The sequence below is a fragment of the Rhinolophus sinicus genome, linkage group LG11 (assembly GCF_036562045.2).
Source record: "Rhinolophus sinicus isolate RSC01 linkage group LG11, ASM3656204v1, whole genome shotgun sequence".
Lineage (NCBI taxonomy): Eukaryota > Metazoa > Chordata > Mammalia > Chiroptera > Rhinolophidae > Rhinolophus > Rhinolophus sinicus.
In genome coordinates this window covers 67,589,759-67,610,782 of record NC_133760.1, presented here as the reverse complement: position 1 = coordinate 67,610,782, position 21,024 = coordinate 67,589,759, and the positions used below count along the sequence as shown (strand labels likewise).

General features: G+C 43.9%; 1 non-coding gene across 12 annotated transcripts in view; it reads left to right on the top strand.

The window, feature by feature from the left end:
• Nucleotides 1-21,024, top strand: part of LOC109461152 (uncharacterized) — a 46,416-nt gene that overhangs the window by 4,270 nt on the left and 21,122 nt on the right. For all 12 annotated transcript variants that reach the window (XR_012490454.1, XR_012490452.1, XR_012490457.1 and 9 more), the window contains one exon: nucleotides 4,491-4,588. This is a non-coding gene — a transcript (uncharacterized LOC109461152). The remainder of the gene's footprint in view (nucleotides 1-4,490; nucleotides 4,589-21,024) is intronic.

Sequence of the window (21,024 nt, the reverse complement as noted above, 5' to 3'; positions counted from 1 at the left end):
CAGGCATCACTGTCCACTGTCTTACCAAGCTCCCTGTTCTGGCCACTTCCTATTGACCTTGTTGGTGAAAGAGAGCTCCCTGCCCCAAGCAGCACTAGATGGTTGAACATACGACACCTGACAACGGACAGATGAGATTGGCAGCAGTTTATTAGTCACATACACTCGCAGCCTGGGGGAGGAGGACACCACATGCCGTACAGGACCCCATGGGGGTAGCACTCAGGAGTTGCACTTGGGACAGAGTGAGCCAGCAGGGGCTGTGAGAACAGGCTTTGTAGTGACAAGAGGGTGGGAGAGTTTGATTGGTTCGTTTCAATAAGTTCTTGGGCTGGCAGGGTGTTGAACCCCATTAGGTTGAAGACCAGTGGGGTGCAGCTACGGGAACTAGCTGAGTGGGGACCCTTTCTGGCTGAGTGGGGAGCAGATCTAGAAAGAGCCGGACAATTCAGTTAGGCCTTTGGAACTCAAAGACGTCAGGGCAGCACCTGAAATTTTAGGCCTTATAATAAAATAAAATGCCTTAGGTCCTGTGCCTGATTCCAGGTCATCTTCACAACACCTCGTGATATAGTTACATTTCACAGATGAAAAACGAAGCTGGGTAATTAGCCAAAACCAATCAGATCAGGCTTTGTGCCAGACCTCCTGGCTCCATGGGGTCATGCTCTCTATGCTGACCTTCAATGAGGCACCTTCTCAAAGCAGACACAGTGAGTGGGGCTGGCCCCAGGCAGCTGACCATCTCCAGATACCCCGGGAAATTCTTTTTCCCTTTTCAGGACAAGATTCTCTGCAGTTTTGCTTCTAGTTGGGTTGTAACTAGAGAGAACCAAAGGCCCTCTTTGGCTCCTCTTGACGCTAGATTGTGGAGTTGGTGAGTGGGCCTGCAAATGGAGTCATAGGCATTTCTATTCTGATGGTCTGGGTAGGGACAGGGCATGGGATGAGCCAAGCAGACTGGCAGGAGACCTGCATCCCAGCCCAGCTCCTCACTCGCTGTGTGGCTTTGGGCAAACTCATGCTTCTCTGGGCTCAGACTTCTCAGCAGGAACTGGAGGGGCTGGTTGAAGTGGAAGGCTCTCTCTGCTCTGCTGCTCTGTGACCCTTAAGGACTAAGTGCGGGATGCAGGGCCTCCTTCACTCAGGTGGAGACATCTGAAGGCAGGTGGCAGGGACATTTTTGTTCTTGTAGAGCTGGGGAGAGTCCTATCGACTTAGTCCCTTGGGATGAGACAGTAGGATGCTGGGAATATGAGTCAAGACCCTCCCCCAGCCCCCAGCCCAGCCATTTCCTTACCTGCCTCCAGGAATTGGCTGGGCTTTGCTGGCTGAGTTTCCAGAAGAGGCTCTGGGGACACAAAAGTTTATATAGTTTTGCCGTCTGAGAGCCCCGACACCCAGAGCCCAGACCCAGCTCAGGCCAGGCAGACCCCCCACCCCAGGCCTGTCTCCTCCCAGGAGCACATCCTACTCCTTTTAACTCCTCCCTTCGCCTCCTGAAGGGTTGCTGATTTAGCAAATAATTATACAGGATACCCAGTTACATTTTAATTTCAGAAAAATACAGAAAGTGTTCAAAAATAAATATGTCTCAGGATTTCCCTGGTGCTGAGGACCCAGAACCGGCCCCCAGCCTCAAGGCTCTGGGTTTGTGCTGCCTCCAGGGACAGCAGTGAGCCAGCTTGGTCCTGGGTCTTTGTATATGTATAGATGCTGCTAAGAAAATGGAAAATATTAGTAACAGCAGCCAAGGAAACCGAGTCTAAGCTCATGCAGCTGGGCGAGCAGGAACGATTTGAAGCTGTGTTTTGTGTTTATTTTGTGCCTTTCCCACAGCACCAGCAGCACAGATTTGCAGAGATTGCTCATAAAAGAGGAATCTGGTGCAAACCCGTGGGCTCCTTGCTGTGGGTCAGGTGGCAGCATTGCGGTGTGTGCAGAGCACAGCGGGTGTGCCCTGTCCCAGCTTGGGGCCGACCAGCCCACCGTGCAGCATCCAGGCTGTGGGCCAGACTGCTTGGCAGGGGCTGTGTTTGATTCCACCTCTCAGTCTGCCTACAAATGCAATTCCTCGTGACTTCCCCTCTGGTGGCCTGGGCCGCTCCTGAACCATCTGCTCCCTAGCTGGGCCTGCAGCTGGGGGCTCATGAATGACAGACTTCTCCCCGTGATGGGGCTCGGAAGCCAACCTGATAGATAGGTGGGGACACAAGTGGTGACCTCATATTAGAGAGGTGAAGACAGGCTCCTGTGCGAATGCTTTTCCCAATTCCATTCTAGAAGACTTTACTAAAATTGGGGTAGGGAAGGCATGTATTTGCAATCTCATTTTAGTGATGAGGCTAACTTCACTTCTCCAAGATTATACAGTGTGTAACTGAAAAGCCAGGCCTGGGTTTGACGTCACACCTGCTCTCATGATTCCCTGGACTCATGATTCTTCAAATCTGCAGCCATTCCTTGGAGTCAGAGCCTGAAAATGATAGTTCTCAACCTCGGCTGCATTATTAGGATCACCCAGGAGCTTTAAAACACATAGGTCCAAAGCCCAGAGATTCTGCTTTAATTGATCTGGGTGGGTCCCAAGCATCAGTAGTTGTTAAAACTCCCCCAGGTGATTTTAACGAGGGTTGAGCATCATTACTGATGAAAGAAGAGATGGCATAAGGCAGGGGTTCCCCAACTTTACTGCACATGGAATCATCTGGGAATCTTTAAAAATACTGCTGCTAGGCTCCTTCCCCCAGATATTCTGATTTAGTATAGAATGCACCCTGGGCATTGGGGTTTTTTTAAAGCTCTCCAGGTGATTCTAATATTCAGTAAAGTTTGGAAACCATTGGCATGGGATAAGGCCTTGCTCTTCCAGTGTGGTCTTCCAGCATCAAGAACCTGGGAGTGTGTTGGAAATGCAGAATCTCAGGCCACGCTCTGGACCTGTTGAATCAGAATCTGCGTTTTTAACAAGGTTTCCAGGTAATTGGGATGCATGTTTAAGTTTGGCCGAAGGGAAGATACGATGAAGAGGCAGACAAGGGTATAATTTTTTAATCAATCAATCTGCTCATCACTTATTTGGTCATTAGACTAATAATCACAGAGCACTGCTATTATGTTTGCTCGCATTATGCTAGTACTGCTTATTCAAAGATGATAAGGTGAAGGGTGAGGCAAGAACACAGCTGTCAGATCCCAGGGGCAAGACCACCTCTAGAAGCGTATACAGGGAATGGTGTCCATCACTGTTGCGGGGGAAGGGCTCGTCTTGCAGGGCAGGTGTGTTCAGGGGTTACAGAGGCTCAGGACAGCTGTTGTAGAGGTGGGCAGGCAGGGTGGGGAAGGGTGTTCTGTGCCCTTCTGAGAAGCCTCCGCTTTAGCTGTGGATCATGAGATGCCTATGGAGGCTTCAGGTAAGACGGAGAAGGATGTCATGACTCTGATGAGTCTTCCAAAGAGAACTATAGAAGATTAAGCAGAAGAACTGGAATAGAGAGACCTGGTGGTCACGGGACTCTTAGAAAGAGGCTTAATGATGAGGGGCGTGGCAGAGGAGATGGAGAGGGCGGCCAGGTTTGGGAGATGGTTCTGTGAGACAAGCCACAGGATTCAGGAGCAGATGCATAAGCGGTGAGAAGCAGAGAAGTTGAGTATGACTCTCAGGTGTGCAGTCTAGGCAACCAGGTGGAGGTGGCACCATTCAGTGGGATAAAGAACCTGGGACACAGAGCAAGTTTGGTCCGGCTGTGAAGCAGCTGTGTGTGTGTGGGACTGGAGCTAAGGAGAGAATTCCAGGCTGACTATAGATCTAGGAGTCAACATCCAAGGCTTGTTGAAGCCACGATCGTGGGTGAGGTGATTTAGAGACAGACAGGAAGAGGAGGGGGATAGGACACCGGGGCCCTACTATTTAAGGCGAGATTGGGGGAGGAGAAAAGAAAGAGAGGAAGGAAAGAAGGTGGAGAAGTGGGAAGGATCCAGCAAAGGCAGACTGGAAAGAATGGATCAGAAACAGGAAAAGAACCCTCAGGAAAAAGCATAGTTCACAGAGCAAAATGCTACAGAGAATTTAGATGAAGACAGACAGGATTTGATAATTAGGTCATTCGTGAGCCAGCAGTTGCCGTGTTGTGGTGGGAAGAGGACCCAGATTGCAGTGGGTCAAGGTTATTGAGAAAGAGGACACAGAAAGTGTCGATTAATCTCCAGCATTGGTGGAAAGAGCGAGGGGGAGAAGTAGCGGTCATTTGAAAGAGAAGTAGGGCAAAGGGCTTTCTGTTTCCTGCTTAAGTTGGAGAAGACGAGCCCGTTTCTGAGCTGAGAGGAAAGAATTAAAAGTGGTTAAAGGTTCAGAGGAAGAGAAAACAACTACAGAGTGGATCTCCGAGGCACTGGGAGGAGGTGTGATTCGGAACAGAGAGAATTCATCTTGGGGAGAAGAGGGGTGTTAAAGTAGTTCCCATCAGTGTTGTCTACGGTTCTCTGACCAGGGGCACGTCATCTGCTGACAGCTTGGAGGAAGTGGTGGGCAGCCTCAGGAGACACGAGAGGTCCTGGAGAGCAGGAGAGAAGAGATGGATCCAGCCAGGTAGGAGATCCGCGCCTGCTATGGCGCCAGCACCCTGCACAGCTCTGCGTTGTTGTTCCAATCACAGTGGCTCAGGAGGTGAGAAGAATAAGAGTGGCTGGTTGCCTTCAGATCTGGATTGGTTAGCCTGAGAGCAAGTAAGGAAGAGCCTCCAGGGCGCTGTGGAGAACACTGTTGATGCCGTCATTTTAAGGGTCAGATTTGCTTGCCCTTCTCAGGAAGCTCAAGTGCAGGGGCAGTCACACCCATTCAGTGAACCTCCTTCATGGGGGTGGGGCTAACGTGGCTGAGGATACCTTGTTTGAGCCGGATTGATTTGGAAAGAGGACGCCCCCACAGATGCCAAAGGCAGGAGCTGCTCTGTGTCCGCCGGTCCAGGTGGCTCTAGGGACGGCGGAATGCCACACTTACCTGCCCTCCTGCTGCATCTCCAGCTCCTGAGGGAATCAGGGGATCCTAGGATTAGAAGGAACCTTAGCGATCATCTAATCCAGTGGCGCAGCAGCAGTGACTCCTGGGGGCATTTTGGAAATATGGAAGGGGAGGCGTTTTTTATTGTCACAATGATTAGAGGAATGCTACTAAGTATTCCTCTAGTGTCCTACTAAGTGTCACTTAGTAGGTAAAGGACAACTATGCCTGTCCTCATGCAATCACAAGACAGTCCTGCACAGAAAAGGTTTATCCCACATCTCAGTGGCTTTCAAATGTCTGTCAAGCAGTAGAAACCTGTTCATAATTATCTTTTTTGTTTGTTTTTTTGTTTTTGTTTTTTATTTAGGTTTTTAAAAAAAAATTAGTTTCATGTGTACAAAGCATCGTAATAATTAGACATTTAAACCCCTCATAAAGTGATAACCCACCCCCCAAGCTACTACCTGTCTGACATCTTATATAGCTGTTACAATACCATCGATCATCTTCCCTATGCTGTACTCCACATCCCGTGACTATATCTACCTATATATTAGTTACAGTTGACATTCAGTATTATCCTACTTCAGCTTCAGATGTACAGCACATTGGTCAGACATCTACATAGTCTATGACATGATCCCCTTGATAAGTCCAGTGCCCATCTGGCACCTTACATGATCTTTACAACATTGTTGATTATATTCCTCAGACTGTATTAACTATCAATTTGTGTTTCTTAATGCCTTCACCTTTTCACCCTGCCCCCAACCCCACTCCCATCTATCACGCTGATAGGTCTAGTACCAATATTATTGACTATATTCCTTACTCTATACCCTACATCCCCATGACTACTGTGTGACACCCAATTTGTACTTCTTAATCCCTTCCCCTTTCACCCATCCTTAACCCCCCTCTCATCTTAAAGAACTCCCTCTGTGATTCCTTGTAATAATTGTTTGGTGGTGATGAACTCCTTCAGCTTTTTCTTGTCTGGGAATCACCTTGTCTGTCCTTCAATTCTAAACGACAACCTTGCTGGATAGAGTAATGTTGGTTGTATGTCGTTGCTTTTCATTACTTGGAATATTTCCTGCCAGTCCCTTCTTGCCTGCAAAGTTTGTGTTGAGAAATGAGCTGCCAGTTTTATGGGGGCTCCCTTGCAGGTAACTAACTGCTTTTCTCTTGCTACTTTTAAGATTCTCTCTTTGTCTTTAACCTTTGGCATTTTAATTATGATGTGTCTTGGTGTTGGCCTCTTGGGCTTCATCTTGTTTGGGACTCTCTGTGCTTCCTGGGCTTGCATGTCCATTTCCTTCACCAGGTTAGGGAAGTTTTCTGTCATTATTTCTTCAAACAGGTTTTCAGTTCCTTGTTCTCTCTCTCCTCCCGCTGGTACCCCGGTCTGGAGGTTGCTGCTTCTGCGTGTCCTTAGTTGAAAGTTCAGCTTGACTTTAGGCGATTCTCAATAATGGTTGTTTTGTAGATTGGTTGTAGTTTTGACGTGGTTGTGAGAGAAGGTAAGCACAGCGTTTACCTACTGCGCCATCTTGGTTGTCTCGCCTCATAATTATCTTTGAACTCAGGCTTACCCACAAACACAGTTGAGTTTGCTAGGAACGCTTCTGTATATAAATCGAGGAGAACTTGTGCGTACTTCAGAACTTCATTAAGATTGTGTGTTACTTTGGAAAACCACGTCTCTGAAGGCAGAGCTCCCCCCAGAATTTGAGTCGTTGACACAACATACCTGTACCAATCTGCATTTGCACCATTGCGTTCACGCTTTTTGTACATATGGGTGCAACTTCTCATTATTTCATTCTATTAGACGTCATCATGGCTGAACGTTTATATGTTAAGACACATATTCTTATATTATAATTGTCATTTTTGTTTTTATATATCTCTTAGGGAATTGTATTGTTTTTAAAAATGTGGGGGTTTTGTTGGTTTGTTTGTTTTTTATTGGGGAATATTGGGGAGCAGTGTGTTTCTCCAGGGCCCATCAGCTCCAAGTTGTTGTCCTTCAATCTAGTTGTGGAGCGCGCAGCTCAGCTCCAAGTCCAGTCGCCGTTTTCAATCTCTTTAGTTGTAGGGGGCGCAGCCCACCATCCTTTGTGGGAATTGAACTGGCAACCTTGTTGAGAGCTCGCGCTCTAACCAACTGAGCCATTCGGCTGCCCCAAAATGTGTTTGTTTTTAAGTAGGTTTTACTTTCTATTATTTTATTTCAGTATAATAATAAAATGGATGTTATCAAACTTTTATTATAAAAGGAGGTGTTTTAACTCTAGTAGGAGTTAAAAAAAGAATCCGCTCTAATTTCTCAGCCAGTTAGTTGAACTCTCTCTACAGCAGCTCCAATAGCTGGTGTCCAGCTCTTCTTAAATATTTCCAGGGTAGGGAACTCATTACCTCTATGAGTAGTCTGCGTGATCACCTGGGAGCTGGCTGAGCTAAGAGGTGAAGTGATTGCATGTAAGGAGCTGAGCTGTCACTGAGTATCTTTCACCCTCTCGTAGCCCTATTCATGTCCTCTGAGGCCACATCAAAGGCGTCAATCCTTCTGCTTGAAAATATATCTCTTCTCTGATATTTGTAGGTGGCTAGAAACCCCATACACGTCCTCTATCCACCCTGCCCCCCACACGTTGTCTTCTCTTCTCCAGACAAAATGTCTGCAGGCCCCTCACCCCCCTGAATGTGACACGATTTTTGTGCCCCTTTGTTATCCTGGCCAAGAGGTACTGTACTAAGCATGAGGGATTCAGAGAGACCAGTAGGTTCCATTTCATTCATTGGCTATTTTACAGACTGCTGACCTATGCCATTCACTGTGTGCAGCTCTGGGGACACAGACATGATTGAGAAACAGCTGTTGTCCCTGGGAGCTCAGCCAGTGGAAACACAGTCACCAGAAATGGCAGTTTGAACATAGTTGTATCTCCCTTCTCTCCCAGGACCCCTCTAGACTTATGGGAAGGGGATTTTCTTTAAAAAAACATTAACACACGATGAGGAGAGGCCATCAGCATCTGAGAGGTTTCCACAAAATTCCAGAAAATTAAAAGCTGGTTGAAGTATGGAATAGTTAGATAGAAGAGTGCAGAAAGCAGCAGTTTAGTGTTCAAAGAAGAGGAGGTAAGAGAGAAGGGGCTTATTTGCCCCTGGAGCACCCCTGAGAACTGGCCCCCAAAGAGCTGGGTGTGGTAGCAGGCAAGAATGAGACCTGTACCAGAATATAGAGATTATTTGGAAGTCCACTTAAATAAGAGTCGACCCCTACGACCAAACAAAATATTTACAGCCAGGACTCTACCCCCAACCAGGAGATTGAAGATGTAGTTCTTCTCAGGAAAATTGAGTAGTCCCAGAAAACAGACATGTAAGGGTCCCCACATAACAACCAGCTCCCACTAAGAACCCGAAAGCCAAACTCAGCCACTGAGAAAACCCCATCCACAGACACACAGCTTCCAAATGACATTTCCGTGTCTTATTCTTAAATATGTGAATGAATAGAGCCAAAGCTAATCCACCCCAAGGCAAGTCTCCAACGTAATGAGACTGAGGGAAACACAGAGAGCAAAAAGACCCCTAAGGACACGGAAATAATGGAAGGAACAGAAAAAAATTCAAACAAAACAAACACATCCTCTAATTAATGTCCACGGAGACAGCACCAAAATGGAAAACTCAGAGGACAAGAGAGTGCTCTTCGGAAATTTAAACAATTTAAAAATGGCTGCCAAAATAAAACATTCAATAGAATTGACGCTAACTAAGATTAAGGAGATCTCCCAGAAAATAGAACATAAACATTCAATAGAATTGGAAAATGAAGTTTTAAAAATGCCCCAGGAAGCAGAATAACAAGACCAATGGAAAAAACGGTAAAAATGAAAAGAGAGTCAATTTGGTAGGTCCAAATTGCACTACCGTGTTTCCCCGAAAATAAGACCTAGCAGGACAATCAGCTCTAATGCGTCTTTTGGAGCAAAAATTAATATAAGACCCAGTCTTATTTTACTATAATATAAGACCGGGTCTTATATAATTATAATATAATACAATATAATATAATATAATATGTCTTATATTAATTTTTGCTCCAAAAGACACATTAGAGCTGATTGTCCGGCTAAGTCTTATTTTCAGGGAAACAGGGTAATAGGAGTTCCAGAGAGAGAGAACAGAGAACATTGAGTGGAGGAAGCTATTACATCAATAACGCAGGAAAATTCATGACCCTGAAGTTTAGAGGTCTTCACAGAGTTCACTGAGTCCATCCCAGGACAAACAATAAAAATAGATCCACAGCAGTGCATGTCAACCTAAAATATATCAGGGACAAAGAGAATAACCAAAAAACTGTTGAGAGAGAAAATCCAACTGAACGTTCCAGGGGCATGAGAATTCTGAATGGCAACACCAGACCCTGGATTGCAGAGGTAACAGACCTTCAAAATTCAGAAGGAAAGTAATTTCAACCCAGAATTCAATACCCAGATAAATTATCATCAACCATCAGAGTAGAATAAAAACATTTTTGAGATAAGTAAGGATGCCACACCCCATTTAAGGAAGTAATTAATATTGTGCTCCAGCAAAATAAAGGCGTAAGCCAAGAAAGACAGACAGAAAAATCCAGAAACAGTGACTCCAATCTGGAGAGTAGTGGGGAGAAGTCCCAGGCTGATAGCTGTGCACTGAGCCCAGGGACAGAAGACCCATGGCCAGGGGTCTCCTGAAAGAAGGGAGACACAATAAAGTACCTGAACTGCCAGAGCTTCTGAATCAAGCTTGGAGAAGTATTTAAAGGGGATGGTGACAAAAATAAAATAAAGACAGAAATGCCTGGAAAACCAAAAATCTACACATACAAATAAAATTTAATCCTTGTACCCTAATTAACACTTCAATGGCCATGTTTCCATGGTCACAATCATGTAAACACTATTTAACCAAGAAGGGTGATAGAATGGGAGAGACAGATTGTGGGCAATATAATAGAATGAACCTTCTTCTGTTATCGAAGAAGTAAAAATGATGTATAAATTTGATAAATCAAAAAATGACTTTATTAAAAACTGATTTTATAAATATGTATGTAGAGATATGAAAGGCACTACCAGAAGAAATGGCTGAAAGAGGTAGTGAGGAAGTGAGACGGGATGTGAGAGGTGGCCGTGGGCTGGTTTTTATTCATTATCAGCCTTTTGATAGAATTTGATTTTTTTAACCATGTGCATATATTGGTTTGATAAACACACACTCTATATCTATCCATCCAAAACCTCAAATAAAAATGTGGTAAGCAGCATGCTTGAGTGAAGATGCACGCAAGCTAGACCCGGAGGTTTGGGGTGGTTAGGATGACCAGGTAGTCCCCCCCTTATCCAAGGGGAATACGTTCCAAGACCCCCCATGAATGCCTGAAACTTGGATAGTCTCGAGCCCTATATATACTATTTTTTTCTGTACATACTCATACATACCTATGATATTTATTATAATGTTTAACTTGTAAATTAGGCACAGTAAGAGAGTAACAATAATAACTAATAATAAAGTAGAACAATTGTAACAATATACTGTAATACAAGTTACGTGAATCTGGCATTATTAGGTAAAATAAGGGTGACTTGTACACAAGCTCTGTAAAGCTATGACAGAGCGTCTGATAACCAAGATGGCTACTGAGTGACTAACAGGCAGGTAACGTATATAGTGCAGAGACGCTGGACAAAGGGATGATTCATGTCCCAGGCAGACCAAAGTGGGACAGTGAGACATTTCATCACACTTCTCAGAACAGCACACAATTTAAAATTGATCAATTGTTTATTTCTGGAATTTTCCATTTAATATTTTTGGACCACAGTTGACTGTGGGAAACTGAAACCATGAAAGTAAAACACCAGGTAAAGAGAACAGAGCGTCCAAGATGAGCTGTGGGGAAACTGAGGAAGGCTGGGTGGGGCCAGGCAACAGGAGCCCTAGAGACGCCATCAGGACCTTGAACTTCATCTTGGTAGCAATGGAGAGCCATTTATTTTAAGAAGGACAGTGACATGGTTGAATTTGTGTTTTGGAAGCACACCTTGACAGCAATAACTCTGGAAGCTGGGTCTAAGAGAGTGAGGAATGGAGAAGGAAAATCCCTTTAGGAGGCCACAGCGGTAGCCCAGGTGAGGAATATATGGGGACCTGAACCAGGACGGTGGGTGGGGGCAGGGGGAGGCAAATCAAAACAAATGTTTAGAAAGTAAATGTGACTGAAGGGCAGGTTGAGGAAGAAGGAGGAGGCTTTACGAGGGAGAAGTGGGCAAATGATGGCTCTTCTTGCTAAGACGGGGCTGAGGTTTGGTGGTCCAGATGATTGGTTCAGTTTTGAATGTGTTGATTTGAGGGGCTTGCAGGAAACCCAAGTGGGGTGTCTAAGAAGCCACTGAATATTCCATAGAATGCTCTGGGACAAGGACTTAGGGGACATCAGCGTGTGGTGGACTATAGGGGCGATGGCCCAAAGAAAGCATCCAGTGAGAAAAGCAGTGGACCAGGGACAAAAATCTGGGTTTTAGTATTTAAAGGACAGGCTGATAATGCTCTAAATAAGGTTGGGCATCTTTTTCGATATGCATGAGCCGTTCTTATTTCCTCTTCTGTGAAATACCTATTTTATGTGTCGATTATTTTTCTATTTATTTCAAATCAAATCCATCAACTCGCTTGATGACAAAACTATAGAATGAATCCCAGTAGACTAAGGCTCAGTTAAAGCAAGTATTAACTAAAGCAGTTCAATAAGAGAAAGAAATGAGGCACCAAATTAGAGAACTGGAAGCAAAATTGTATCATTGATGTAAAATGGTGTGATTGCATAACTTGAAAACCTAAAAAAATCAATGGAACAAAATACAAATAGTAAGAATTCTATGGGATTGCTGATGCAAAAAGAATATGGCAAGTTAATAGCATTCCTATATAAAACAACCAGAAGGTTTAAAATGCAATGGAAAGGAAAACACAATTGTAATAGCAATAAAGGACAAAGTCTATATGAAGAATTTTAAAACATTGTTGAGGGACACAATAGTTGAACTCACCAGATAGAGATTGGATTGGAAAATGTTGACCCTAAGTATTATGAAGACGTTCATTCTTCCTAAATTATGCTTTACACCTAAATACCTAGGTAAGATCTTGACAATTTTTTTTCTTGAAACCAGACCAGCTTATTCTCAAGCTCATATGGAAAATAAACCTGCATGAATAGCCAGGAAATTCTCATAAAGAGGAGTCATGAAACAAGATCAGCTCTATCCCATGTGAAAACACCATTAAAGTGGAGAGACACCAAGAGTGTTTAGTCAGATCAATAGAACAGAATCAAGAGCTCAGAAATAGGCCCATGTTTAGTATACCATAAATGGGAATTTAGTATGTCGTAAAATGACATTTCCTATCAGAGAGAAAAAGATAAATTATTCAATAAATAGGGCTGGGGACATATCTGGGGGAAAAGTTGATTCCTAGTTCACTCTTTACATCAAAATAATGGAGCAAATATATTAAAGTTGAAACTGAAGCCATAAAAGTACTAGAAGAAAACATGGAGCATTTTAAAAAGTGTATATAGATAGATAAGTTGGTGGATATAATTTACATATAAAAATAATATATCTATAAATTATATAAATTTATAAATTCTATTTATATATATATCATTTACATATCTATCTATATATAAAATCTTGGAGTAGGGGAACACTGTTTGCTCATGAAGCCACACTTCAAGACTGATTAAATCAACCATACAAAAATAACATAGAAATAAACAAGACCAAACAGCAAATGATAAATTATGAAAAGATATTGCAAACATATATGGCAGACAAATGCCCACTTTTTTCTATATAGAGAGCCACTACAAAGCAATAAGAAAAATTCAACTGAAAAATTAGCAAAGGATGTGAATAAAGTTCACAGAAAAATCCATTGCTCTTGCAGGTATGAAAAGATGTTCAACCTCACTTGTAATGAGGGAAGTGCAAATTAAAATCACAATAAGATGTCATTTTTCATCAATCAAAACTCAGTAAAAAAAAAAAATAGCATAGTGTATTGGCAAGATCCATCACTGATGGGAGACTAAGTTGGTATAACTGAGATCAATTGTCAAGTGGAAAGGCAAGCCCAGAACAAGGTGTAGGGCACGCTACCTACCACTTGCATTTTTTTTTTTTAAAAAGCACATATATTTTGTATAGATATAGAGCATCTTTGGAATAACACACAAGATGCAGGAATCCTTTCTTCCTTCCCTCATCTCTTCCTTTCTTTCTTGTTTTCTTCCTTCTTTTTTTTAAAAAGTAGAACTAATTTTGTCTTTCTAATTATAAAAGTAATATATGTTTCTTATAAAAAGATCCTTCCTATTGGAAATATAGAAAGATGTTGAAAAGAAAGCAAAACCACCTTTAGCCTCATCACTTAGAAAAATCACTTAACATTTTGGTATACATTCTTCCAGATATTTTTCTTGATACATTTTTTTTGAAACGGTAGTTTATCTTGTACAACTATTTTTATTCTGATTTTCCTCACTCAACAACATCTTTTTTTCACATCATAAATATAGAGCTACATCATCATTTTTAATATGTGGATGCATCATAATTCATTTAAGTTCTCCAATGACTAACCTTTGAGACATTTCTAATGTTTCACTGTTATAAGCAATAATGTGATAAACACACAGGTATAAAATATATTTGTGAACCTGTTTGAGTATATGTATAAGAAAAATTCTTTAAAAATTGAATTGCTGAGTCAAAGCATAAGTGTATATAGAAGGCCCCTGTTATATGTGGTCAGATTGCTCTTAGAATAGTTGAAACAGTTTACCTTTCATCCCATATATGAGAGGGCCCATTTCCCAACCTTCACTTGCCCTAAGCATTATCACTTTTTCTCTTTACTATTTTCATAGGTTGAAAAATATATCTCATCTACAAAAGAAGAATTGAGTTTCTTTTTATACAATCATTGCCTATGTATAAACCTTGCTTACTTTCCTATTGGAATGGTCAAAATTTGTATTGCTTTCTAAGAGCAATTTACATATTAAAAACATTTATCTTTGTGTATCATATTGCAAATAGTTTCCCAGTTTGGATTTTAAATTCATGAGCTGTTTAAAGTTTTTTATTATGGAAAATTTCAAACATATAGAAAAGAAGGCAGAATAGTACTATAAACCTCTGGATATCTATCACCCAGCTTCAAACATTACCAGCACATAACAATTTTGTTTCATCTATATCCCTACCACCTTCCCCCATTTATTTTGAAGCAAATCCCAGACGTCACATCATTTTATCTGTAAATACTTGCTATACAGTGTCTTTGACATGTAGAAATATTCAATGTTTCAGGAAATCCAATCCAATCAGAAAATAGTCTTCATGAAATCCCAGCACCATTTCTTGAGTAGCACATTCTTTCTCCCACTGACTTGAAATGCCAGCTGGATTTTCTACTCTGTTCCTTTGATCTGTCTGCATAGTCAGACACCAATACCTTACTGCTGCAATTATGGTAGGTTTAAAATATATTTGTTCATATTTCATATGATAAGCATCAGGGGAGCTCCAAATCTGTCTTTTTTCCTCCAAGTTTTTCTTATGTATTTCCTCACATTTATTCATCCCAGTTAATGTTAGATTTATTTTGTCAATTTCAACTCAAAAACTCAACTGAGATTTTGATTGCAATTATGGGAAATGTGTAGATGAATTTGGGGAAGATTGACATTTTTATAATATCGAGGATTCTTATCTTGAAACCAAGTATGGCCCTCTATTTATTTGAATTGTTCAGTAGAATGTGAGAGCTTTTCTTAAGGAGGTCCTGCATTCTCCTTGTTAAGATTCTCCCCTGATAGTTTATATTTTGGTTGTTACCGTGAATGTAATCCATTTTCCCATTATAGTTTCTTACCTGGTTGTTAGCACTACATAGAAAAGCTAATGCATTTTTTTAATATTTCTTTTGTAACTACCTGCCCTATTAAATTCTCTGATTAGTCATAATAATTTTCACTTGCTCTTCAGGTTTTCTATAGAGTCCATTAGGTTTTGACTTTCCATTTCCAATAATTATACCACTTTTTCTTTTTCTTTTATGATTGCTTTGACTGGACTTACTTCCACATGATATTTTATGATAGCTCTAATCAAGAATATCCTTGTGCACTTATGGAGTCATGTTTCATCTTTAAGCATGACATTAGCTCCTGGTTTGATTTGTTCTTTATCCCACTTTGAAATTATCCCTCTATTCCTAGTTTTCTAAGAGGGTTTTTAAAAAATGTATATTAGATTTTTCTCAAATGCTTTTTGGGCCTCTATCAAATGATCATATGATTTTCTCCTTCAATCTATTCATAAACTAAATTGCAGTAGTCTATTTCTTAATGTTGACAGTCATAAAATTCCTAGAATAAACTTCCCTTTGTCATTTACACTATTACTTTTATTACTCTTCTACTGGATCCTATTGGTAATACCTCATTTTTTCCCCATTAGCGTTGGTGTATGAGACTACAGATTACTCTTTCAAAAAGCTTAACTGGGAAGAAGAGGAAAGAGAGAACCGAGGCTTTAGAGAGACTCAGAATTAAGGAAGTGTTTTGAGTAGGCTTTGGGGACATAGCCAGGAGAAAGGAAGCACTTGAAGATGTAAGAGAAAGGGGGAGTCGCTGACGGAACAAGGTGCCAGTGGAGGGGTCTGTACACCAGTGGCCAGGTGGCCATGAGCAGGAAGGGGGTCAGCCCTTGCTGAGACCGGTCAGGTAAGAGAGGATTATGGTTGGAGTCCTCAGAGGTCATGAGGTCTAGGAAGCAAGGTTGTCTTCCTGGGTTGGTGGGTGAGGGCTTGAGACAACTCGTAAAAGTTGAGAAGAGTTGCTGAGAGGAATGGGGACAAATCAATGGCTTGTCATCGGATGCTGAGGTCCTGCTGTGGTAAAAGACCTTGATTTTTTGTGGCATCAGTCTCCAAGCCTTCTTCTGGGAGCCCTGTGGGAACAGAAGAGAACAGTGGGCCAATGCAGGGCTGGGGCTTTGATGGGTGAGTGAGGAAAGCAGACAGTGGGGCAGGAGCTGAGCAGGTCTCGCGTGTCGGCAATGGTGATGGTAATGAGCAGGGAAGACACACACGACACAGCCAGCCCCGCTGTAAGATGGCTCTCATAGTTTGTTTTAATTTCCACGTCAAGGCAAAATTTTCCATTTTTGCCCTGTCATTAACCGAACAGAATGTGCTATGGCTTAAGCCAGATAACTTCCATCACTGATTTCATGCTCTGCCACGTTCTTGTCAGATACAAAAAAAAAAGTCTGTGCTCCTGGAACATTATGTTGGGACAATAGGAAGTGTGTTCTGATGCGAGGGAAACACTGGGATTGGGGGTGAGGGCCACCTGAGCCCCTGCTCGGTACTTTGGGCTGTTTGGGCATTGACGGGAGTGGTTCAGGGAGTCAGGCACGCAGGCCTGGCTGGGCAGGGGAGTGAAGATGCTCCTGACAGACTGGGAGAAAGGGGACTTGAGGGGACAGGGCAGCTGGGAGTGAGCCAAGCCTGAGGGGAGCTAGAGGTGAAAGGCATGAGATGAGGAAGTCCAAGGTCCACGAGGCTGGCTCGTTGAACAGGCCTTTTACATGGATCTTGAGGTCATTCCAAATGATGCCACGAGTGGACGGGGAGACAGCGAGCTGGGATGTAAGTCTTGGAGAGTGTAGGGAGTGTCCAGGGAGTTGGAAGGTGACAGCCCTGAGGAGGGGGACGTGGGGGTGGCTGGAAAGCAGGCCCTGCAGAGGATGGATAGGCATGTTTTAAGAGTTGTAATGGGGAGCCAGAAGAATGCAGACACCCCACCCCCACCCCCACCCCGGGGCCCTGTCATTGAACCCGAGACCAGCCCTGTGGAGAAGAATGAGGCCCAGGGAGGGGAGTGACCCATTCAGATCGCCTGGCCAACAGCACCACGGTTAGGATATACACGCAGGTCCATGGCGGCCTGAGGGGCAGCAGATGGCCTTTCAGGTGAAGGTGTGAGCTGCAGCCACTGCCTTCCCCATCCTGTGAGGCCTGGTCAGAGGTGAGCCCAGAGGTCTCCATCTGTCCCCTCCCTGCTGAAGGCAGCCTCAGGTGGCTTGGGAAAGTGTCCAACCCTGAACAGGCCCACACAGCCGGGGAGCACGGGGATGGAGCACCCTTCTAGCACCAAGGGGTTCTGCCTCCATGTCTCTGTGGCCCAAGCCCTGCCTCCTCTTCCTGGCCTGTTCTTTTGGGGCTGCCCCCACCTTACGGATGAAAGAGGGATGTAATGAGAATGGAGTTTGGCTTCTGATGAATGGGGTTCAAATCCTGACTAATATTGTTAGCTCTGTGACCGTGGGCACGTGATCGTCTCTCTGAATTTTAGACTTCTCACCTGCCAAAAAAAAGGGGAATCTGTAGCCTACGGGACCCTTGTCAGTTGCTGTTGTGACTAAAGCAGAGAGTCCATGTCTCACTGGTCAGGTTCTTGGAGAAGCTGGCCCTGCGAGGGACAGCAGCATATGGGCGGTGTCTTAGGGAGTGCTCCCAAGATCAACACCTGGGGAGGGGGGAGCCCTTCAGAGTTGTTCCCAGTCTCACTGATGTTCTTTACCTTGGGAAGGAGACATGACTGGGCAAGGTGATCCTCTTCAGTCAAGCACAGTTCTGGAAGAGCGATGGGAACTGTGAGGATGGCAGCATTCCCAGCAGCTGAGGGAATAAGTCCTCCATTATAAAGAGAGAACTGGTCTGTGCGTCTAATGCATTTATCAAACTATGTTGATTGTCATCACGGCTTCAAGCAGATGAGCGTGAGCTTGGCTCTGAGTGGACTGGCCAAAGCATCAGCCAGCAGAGCCAGGTCTTGGCTCAGCCCCCACCTGGGTCAGTTGATTTGGGTGAACCCTTAATATCATGGAAAAATGTGGACATCCTTTCTGAGGTGAGAGTCTCGCTTTGATCAGCTTCCCAAAGGGGTCTATGAGCCCAGTTTTTTGGAACCATCACTTTAGAGTCACATTCCAAGTGCAGAAGGGGTTTCCTTTACCTCCCCATTCTACAGCCTGCCTCTCCCCAGCTGTTCAGCCTGGGAAGCCCCTCTCGACCTCACAATTCCCTTCCTCTAACCCCGTCCTCCAATCCTGTAACTGTCATACCAGTCCTAAAATGGGCTCTGTTATTAAACATCTGGATTTAAACCCTACCCTTGCCGCTCACCATCTGCATGACCTCAAGCAAGTTTCCTGACCTCTGTGAGCCTTACCTTCCTCACCAACGGAATGGGAATAATTACACTTACTCCACAGCTACCTTCTGAAGATGGATCAAATGAGATGGTTTAGGGGAGTGCTCTGCTTGATGTGTAGAACAGAGTAGGTAATCCATAACAAAATCATTATTTTCTTTCTGTGATTCGAGCAGACTTTTGCCGTTCTAGTCTGCCTTTCCTAGCATTTCTGAGCATCAGCGGTTGATGCCTCAAACCCAGGATGGTTCCAACTTAAGGGCTCCCCTCACAGGGCCTCACAGCTGGATGTCTCCCTCTGTCCCTGCCATTCCTGGTGCCCACACAGAGGCTGGAGGCCTCCGCAGGTTCCCTGCTCCTAAGGAAAACTCCTGATCAATAAGGACCCCAAGTTAGCTCTGAGGAAGCCTTAGGCATTCGTGCATAAAGGGTGTTCCCACCCTGCTCTCACAGCAAGGCTGGATGGTGGGCAGAGCAGGGACTGCATTCCTCCAGGCAAATCCAACTCCCTGAGGCCACAGAGTTCGCCAGTGGCCAAGCTAGATTCCTTCCTGGCTATCAGTGTAATGCTAAGAGGGAGGCTTGGGTGCCAGCCTCCCTGCCTGGGTTCAAATCCTAGCCCTGCCCCTTGCTAGCTGGGGAAGCTTGGGTGATTTAGCTCCATTTGTTTATCAGTACCAACAGGCAAAATAACAGTCGCTCTCTCATAGGCAGCCGTGGGGCTAATGTATGTGTGTGGAACAGTGCCTGCTGCTGTGTAAATGTGAGCTGTCGTGTGACTGGATCATGGATTGTACCACATCTTCTCGGAATTGAGCGCCTTCAACCTCCTTTGTCACCATGTGAAGCATCACTCTCCATATTCTCTGTGTCTCCTCAAAATGTGTTGGTATTTTCAAGGGTATTCACCTGAGGCCTTAGGCCCCAAACCTACTGGACTCTGAAAAATCTTACTTGCTTTGTCTCCTGTCTTTAAATATTTCCTCCTATGCCGCCTGCTTCCCACAACCTGTAAACCACAGGTTTCCTCACCCACCACCCTCCTTAGCTGTGACCCTGTGTCTTCATCCCTTCCTGTTGACCAGGAAACTTTGAAACAATAAAATGCCTATGGCTCATTGCCTTCCAGCTTTCCCCTTTCCCAACCACTCCTCAGCGCCAGCCGACTGTGGGCTCTGCAGGGTTCATTTCCCTGAAGCTGCTCTCGGTGGTCAGGCATGGCCGCTTGTGTCCTTCCTCACAGACCATTTTGAACTCAGGCTGGCACAGCTGATCCTCTCCCTCTCTAGTCCCTTCTCCCCTCTCCCTCCCCTTCTCCCCTTCCCCTTTTCCCCCCCTCCTCTTCTCTCCCTAACCCCTCTCCTCCCTCCCCTTCCTTTCTGCCCTCACACTTTCCTGCCTGGGGTCCATTGCACTCTGTCTCCCACCCCCAGATTACCAGCCTTCTCCGCCTCTCTGACTTCTGCCCAGTTCCTCTTCGTCCGCAGCCCCCAGTCAGGGCATTGCTCTTAGATATGTAGCTTCTTAAATGGTCGGTTGATGTTTCTCACCAAATTTGGGGAATTTTTAGCCTTTATTCCTGAAAATATTCTTTTCTGCTCAATTCTCTACCCCCTTGCCTTCTTACGCTTTTTACGTTAAATTACCTGATATTGTCCCATGGGTCAGTGAGTCTGTTCATTTTTTTTTTTTTAATCATTTTTCTCTGTGGTCTTCGGGTTGGATAATTTCTATTGATCTATTCTCAAGTACAATGACCCTTTTTTCTGCAGACGCCAATCTGGTGTTAAGTTTATCCAGTGAATTTTTTGCTTTAGATCTTCTAGCTTTCAGTTTTTAAATTTCCATTTGGTTCTTTTCTATAGTTTTCATTCTTCCGCTGAAAATTCTACGTCTGTTCATTAAACATACATATTTATGAAAGCTGTTTAAAAGTTCCTATCTACTAATTCTAATATTTCTGTAATTTAAGGACCTGTTTGTATTGGCTTACAATAAACTATTGCAGGTCTATTTTTCTGGATTACGGGTCATACTATCCTCCTTCTTCTCATGTTTAAAATGTTTTTTTGTCGTTGCGTGTTGGACATTATGGAAGAGACATCATAGGGAGTCTAGTTTGTGTTTTCTTCCTTTAAACAGTGCTGAGTTTGGGTAGACATTAAATTACAAGTGGGTCATTTTGATCCTGGCAGGCTAGTTTTCTTCTTTGCTGTGGTTTTTTTTTTTTTTTTCTTGGCCTTAGAGTATGGCACTTACTCAAAGCCATGGTTAGTACGCGTAAAATCACTCCTGAATACTCAGAGGCCTTACTGAGGTCTTCCTCCTTTTGGCTGGAATGGAACTCTGTCTCTAAGCCCTGCAATGGTGACTCTGTACCGCAGCCTTTTCTGCTGGGCATTTGTGGAGTCTAGTAGCCCAGCACTCAGCCAGGCACCCATGGGAGCCCTTGGAGAAGCCACAGTCTTCGTTCAGCTTTAACAGCACCATTATTTCTCATCGTTATGGAGTCTGGAAGTATAAGATCAAGGTGTCTGTGTGTCCAAACTTCCTTTTCTTGTAAGGACACCAGTCAGATTGGATTAGGGAGCCACCTGCATGGGCTTATTTTAATGTAATCACCTCTTTAAAGGGCCTATGTCTAAATACAGCCGGTCACATT